The following is a 6,465-nucleotide window of genomic DNA, read 5'->3' as shown; positions in this document are numbered from 1 at the left end:
TTAAAGAATTTAACAATATAATAACACTCAATCAAGTTGATAATTATTATTAACAAGTGCCAAGTAATAATAGTATAATACACATTTCATCCTTTTTACCATTAAATTTGAAGGCAATATTATCGTTGTTATGTTAATAATATTTGTTAAGGCACAAAATATCTTTAATATTGTGTCTAAATTATTAAAAAAATAAATAAATGATATTTAATAAATTTTAAATATTTTATTTTATTTTAAAAAATATATTGGACCATTTAAGTATTACAACAAAGGGATTATAAAATTCACCAATAATTAATCTCGACTTTATCCGAATCGTCCAGATTTCACGAAGTTTCCCATCACATGCATGCCCAACCATGTTTCAGCAGCAGGAAGGATAGCTAGCTAGAACTACTATGGTAAACATACTCCTACAAGGCTACAATCCTATTAACCAATTGAATAGGATATTATTTTAAAATTGGGTCTGATCCACTTTCACATTGGCCGTATGCTTACAACTTTTTTTTCTCAGAATCTCTGCCTAAATTGACGCTATCCCTTTACATTTGTTATTGTGTTTAAAATTTACGTTTTTTTATTTAATTGAGTTTCAATGTGTGTATAAAATTGATAGAGTAAAACGGTATTATACGAAAGAAAATTCTACTGTGTTGAAGAATAAAGATTATCTTAGAAATTAATATTTAAAGTGGTTTCTGAATTTATAGTTGAGTCTTAATGTTGTCTCCAAATTTAAAATTATTCCAAACTCAGCTCTTAATTTAATAAAAGTAATTTCTGATATACTTTTCAATGACGAAATGATGACGTAGTTAGATGGACATTGAAAATTACACTGGACTGGTAAAACGTTGTAATATCATTTTTTGCATCCAAATAGAACATAAACAACGTTGTTTAAAGTATTTTGAGAAGTTTTAACATGTTTGAGGGTAGAAACCCCTCAAAATACCCTAAAAAACGTTTATGTTCTATTTGGATACTAAAAATGTAACGACGACGTTTTACCAGTCCAGTGTGACTTTCGTCTAATCACGTCATCATTTCGTCAATAAAAAATATCTTAGAAACGACCATTACTAGGTTCAGGGACAAATTTGAGACAATTTTAAATTAAGGGACGACATTGAGACTTGGCTGCAAGTTTAAGGACCATTTTGAGAATTAACCCATTATTTTAGAGGTTGAGGTTGCGTGTCAGACTAAATGAGTAATTAACGTATGGAGGAGTTGAAGAGTTTCGTGGCATGTCAGAATCTCAAAGATCAAACAGAGTGTGAGTTTTAGTATATTATTATTTTCTGTTGTTAATGTTGTAATTGGAACTTGATTATTGGTATAATATCCAATAATAAAATAATTTCTTTAATCTTTTTAATTTATTTTTTATTATTTTTAATTCACCTTTGTCATAGCGTGTTTCCGACGCTGTTTTTCTTTTTGGTCGTTTGGTTTAGTCGTTTGGTCGACTTTCAAGCCTCAAACCCTCTTTGTATCTGCGCACGATTTGGCCTTTGTTTTGACCAAACTTTTGCCACGATATTGCTGTACTTTCGCTGTCATTCAACTCTCATAGGAGATCCTTCTCCGTTGAGTGTTCTAGGATTTGACCTCTAAAAGAAGTATATTCAAGTGTTTCAGAATTTAGTGAATTGATTTCTTTTCTTTGTTCTTGTTTCTTTCCTGTATTTAGGTTGTTGTCAATTCTTCATTGCTATTATTTTTTGGATTTAGCTGTTTTAAATGTTGTTGTGGTCCTGTTTTAAGTTCATGTTATTGATATTGCTAATTTGGTCATTTGTAAAGTTTATGTTAAAGTGTTGTTATTCTATTCTGTGAATATTATGTTGCAGTATTTATGTGAAATTATTAATTTAAATAATTATTTTGATCTTAGTTCATGTATTTGTCCTCTTCTTGGTCCTTTCTTTCTAGATTAGGTTTGTTTTGGAGTTTTATTTTCCTTTTTTAATTTTTGTATTAAAAGAAATTGAATTAAAAATAATTAAAAAGAAATGAATCAAAAAAATTGAATAAATTATTTTACTGTGAGATATTATAACAATAATTAAGTCTCAATTGTAATATTAACAACAGACAAACACTGATGTTCTGGAATCCACACTCCACATGGTCTGTGAGATCTTGACATGCCAAGAACTTTTTCAAGTTCTCACTCCTCCATGCATTACTCATTTAACCTTGACATGCAGCATCAGCAACTAAAGCAACTTTCACCCTTCAACACAGTAGAATTTTCCTATATAAGAAGATATGGTCGTCACCACTAGAATATGTCCCCGTATATTGTTCTGCATGCTCGACACACGTCCATACATGTTAGGTTTATGATTCGGTAATTCCAACACTGAAAAGCGAGTCCTCTCTCTATTGTGATTAGGGGTGGAAACAGGCCAGGCCAGGCCAGGCTTTGCTCTTAACAGGCCTGACCTGTCATACAGCTGATTAGCCTAAGCCTGGTCTGCAGCCTGTTATAGGCTCTTTATAAAGTACTAGGCATGGTCTATTATTCAGCCTGGCCTGGCCTGAAGCTTGTTAAAAGGCCTGATAAATTTTTTTTACAAAAATAAAAATATTATTTAAAAAAATTATTTTTTAATAAAAATAGTTATATGTAATATGTCATATATTTAATATTTATAAAAAATTTTAAACTTTTAACATATTTAAAATATACAAAAATATTTATAATAAAGCCTATAAGGCTAATTAGTTAGCCTGGGCCTGGCCTATTAATGTATTAAGGCTTTTAAAAGAGTCTGGGTCTGTACCTATTTTATAACAGGTCAGGCCAGGCTAGGCTGCAGGCCCCTGGCAGGCCGCCTGGCCTTTTTCCACCCCTAATTGTGATGCACGTCCATCTCTCTCTTCTTCATATCTACTAATTGTATAATTTCTGTGACTCTTTTAGCCACGAGTCAGTCTCATATTCATTTAGAATAAAAATATAATAAACCAAAAGTAACGTATACGTGTTTGACATTGCTTCATCTTCTCCCTCTGTTCTCTCTCCATCATTTCACGCATTCGCTTCCTCTGTCTCAATCTCAAAAAACCCTAATTCCCTTATTCCTTCCATTCCCTCCTCAATAGGTTATTCTCTCCCTCTGGCCTAGATCTTCTGTCTTTCAATGTTGTGTGCTCTCCCTCTCTGGATTATAGCGTCTCTGTGGGTAGCCTGCGATCTGCCTGTCTCTGGGTATCTTGATGTGAAGGGTTGTCATAGTGCTAGGTTGGAGTTTCTAAAGATGAGATTTAATTTCTAGGAGTGGATTGTGAAAGAAGAGAACAGATGTCTGGTTTTCTGAGTGTGGTGGTCTCTCTCGCTATTTCTAAGAAACCCTAGGTTCTTAACTCTGCCTTCGACAATTTGGTTCGTATTTGTTTTCAATCGTCGCTACTTCTTCTTCATTTTCATTGTATTATTCAATTTAACGCCAAGAAAACTAACCTAATTTCTTTGGTTACAACTGATGTCATGAAAGTCACAAATTATAAAGGCGATTTGAACAGAACCGATCCAAATAAGTAGCGTGGGTTGTTGTTTTGTTGTAGGTTACGGGTTCTTTTTTTTTTACCTTACTGGTGTATTAAGGTAAAGTGATCAAAATAATTAGGGATTACGGTTTTCCAACTTTGATCTGTAAAAACTGTAAAACCTGGTTAATTAACGACTAATTAACCCATAAATGAGAATTTATTCTAGAAAGCCCAAAATGTGTGATTTTTATGGCTAAATGTGATAGAGGAAGTTGAGACGAGCATTTCGGTACCAATTTTATAGAATTCGGACCAAGATTGGACCGAACGGGCCAAACTGGGCCAACCGGACCCAAAGTGGGCCCTTGGCCCAACATAACTAAACCAAAACCCTAGTTTTCAGCACACTCTCTCCTCACATAACACTCTTAAACGCTGAAATTGGAGGCACAAGAGGGAAGAACACTCTCTCAAGTTCTCTCCCTTGGTTGATCTTCAAACCACCATAACTTTTGATCTAGAGCTCCGATTGTCGCGCCGTTTACGGCTACGCGTTCACCACGGAGAGCTCTACAAAACCCATACAATTAATCTTGAGGTAGGCCATGTTTTGCTCTTCGAATTTCCAGCCTTGTTTTCGAGTTTTATGAGCAAAAATATTGAGATGTTGGGTCTTTGATGTTATAGGACCCAACTCTCTTGAAGGAGAAGGTTAATCTTGTCTCCTTGGACCTTGGGTGTGGTAAGATTCTCAACCCTAGTGTAATTTGTTGTTCTATGATGTTTGGGTATTGAGATGTTGTGTATGGGTATGATGATTGTGGCTTAGGTTGTGTATGTGTGAATATTGGAGCTTGATTAGTGATATTGAGAAGCTTGAAAAGGGATTTGGTGGTGAAAATTTTGTTCTTGGAGGTGTTGAGGCCTTGAGAGCTTGAGAAAAAGTGGTTTGGAAGTGCTCCAGTTGAGCTTGGAAAATTGGCTAAGGTATGGTTTCAGTTTTCCGTATCTAATATGTAATGTGGTAGGAAATACTTAGGCTAGAGGCCCTAAGATAGGTATTGAATTGTTGATGTTGTTGAATGGTTGATGTATATGATGTGGTCATATATGTGATGATGATTATTGATGCCTTGATGGTATGATGTATGAGAAATATGCATGTTGTGATATATGCTTGATGATTGATTATGGTTGAATTGTGGGTGAAACCATGTTGATGGTGAGTATGATATTGATTGTGTACAATGATGATTTATTGGAATTGGTGTTGTTGAAAATTGGCATGAGGAAGAGTATATGATATGTCAATGTGTTTGGGTTTGAACCACTTGTGTGAAGTGGGTTAAAATGATGGGATAGTGATTTTGTAAATTGTAGTAAAGTGTCAATGTGTGAGTTGAGGAGGCTTGATGTTGAATTTGATATGTTTTGATTGATTTCAAGGAAAAGGGATGAAATTGGCATGTTTTGATTGATTTTGAAAAGAGTTGAAATGGCTTGTTTTGAAAATGGCACTTTGTGGTTTTGTATGAAAAATATGATTTTTAGGCATACTTTGACGGGACATAACTTGGACTACAGATCTCTGTTTTGTGCCAAATCTGTTTAGAAATGAAATTGAATCCAGGATGTCCATGCCGTTCGAAGAACGGGTGAAAACGATTTAAAATGAGGAAGTTATGTTCGTCGGAAGATTGGTGGTTGAATCTGTGAATTTTTGCAGCTTTTAACTTAGAAAATTTTTAGCAGAATGACACCCCCCCCCGCGCGCGCGTAGGCGCACTTAGTGCGTACGCGCCGTTCTTCTAGAAAGCGCCATCCACGCATGCGCGTGATGTGCGTGGGCGCGCCGAATGTGCTGCACCCAATGCCCAGCCAATTTCCAGAGAGTTGTGCCAGAACTGTGCCAGTTTTGTGCCTGGGGCACGAGACCACCCACGCATACGCGTGGCTGACGCGTGCGCGTCGATTGACTAATTTTCAATCCACGCGTTAGCGTGCATGACGCATACGCGTCGATGAGTTTTGTGGCCACCCACGCGTGTGCGTGGAGTGCGCGTACGCGTGGCCCTGTTTTCATCCCAAAGTTGATTTTTGAGTTTTAAAAGCCAAATCTCATACTTCTAAGCCTCCGATCTCACCACTTATATCTTAAATCATTATGGCAATTAGAAGAGGAGCTAGGGAATGTGGTAACTTGTGAGTGAAGCAAGGGAAAAATGAATGATCAATGAGGATCAAAGATGATTATGTGAGAGGCAGAGGATGGCGGTGGAAGTGCTTGTTATGCCATGGGCCGAAAGGCTGTAATTGTTAATGAGATGGCTGGTTATGGATTTAACCGTGAGCCAGATGGCTGGTTATGGATTTAACCGTGAGCCGGATGGCTGGATTATTGCCGTGTTACGGCGGAGCCATGATTATGGCTAAGAATAAATGCATATATATGCTATTGAATGAATTGTGAATGTTGCACTTCCATTATCGGAGATGAGAGTTTCCCTGGGAGAAAGCAGTAGCTAGCCATCACGTGCTCCAGGTTGAGACTTGAAGCTCTTTTGACCCTATGTCGTCAGGGTGGCCGGGCACTGTGAAAGCCCCGGATGAGCTCACCCCCATAAATATTCACCAGTGAGGGTGATGGATATGGATCTTGATTTATATTGAGTATAACTTGAGTTGGGGAGACACGACAGAGGGATAGTCCAATGGTTAGCTACCAGGACTTGTCGGGTTGGCTCTATAACCGACAGATGATATCATCAGCCACTAGGGGCAGGCATTCATCATATGCATACTATATGAATTGTTTGAGATTGCCTATTTGACTACATATTACTTGCTAATTGTCTAAATGCCTTAATTGTTCCTATTTGTATATTTCTTGTTTGATATAACTGTGTTTGCTATATTATACTCCTGCTGGTGGTTGGGAGGTCTGAAGGAATTGGA

Source organism: Arachis duranensis, chromosome 3, assembly GCF_000817695.3.
Source record: "Arachis duranensis cultivar V14167 chromosome 3, aradu.V14167.gnm2.J7QH, whole genome shotgun sequence".
Classification (NCBI taxonomy): Eukaryota; Viridiplantae; Streptophyta; class Magnoliopsida; order Fabales; family Fabaceae; genus Arachis; species Arachis duranensis.
This window is presented reverse-complemented; position numbering follows the sequence as displayed.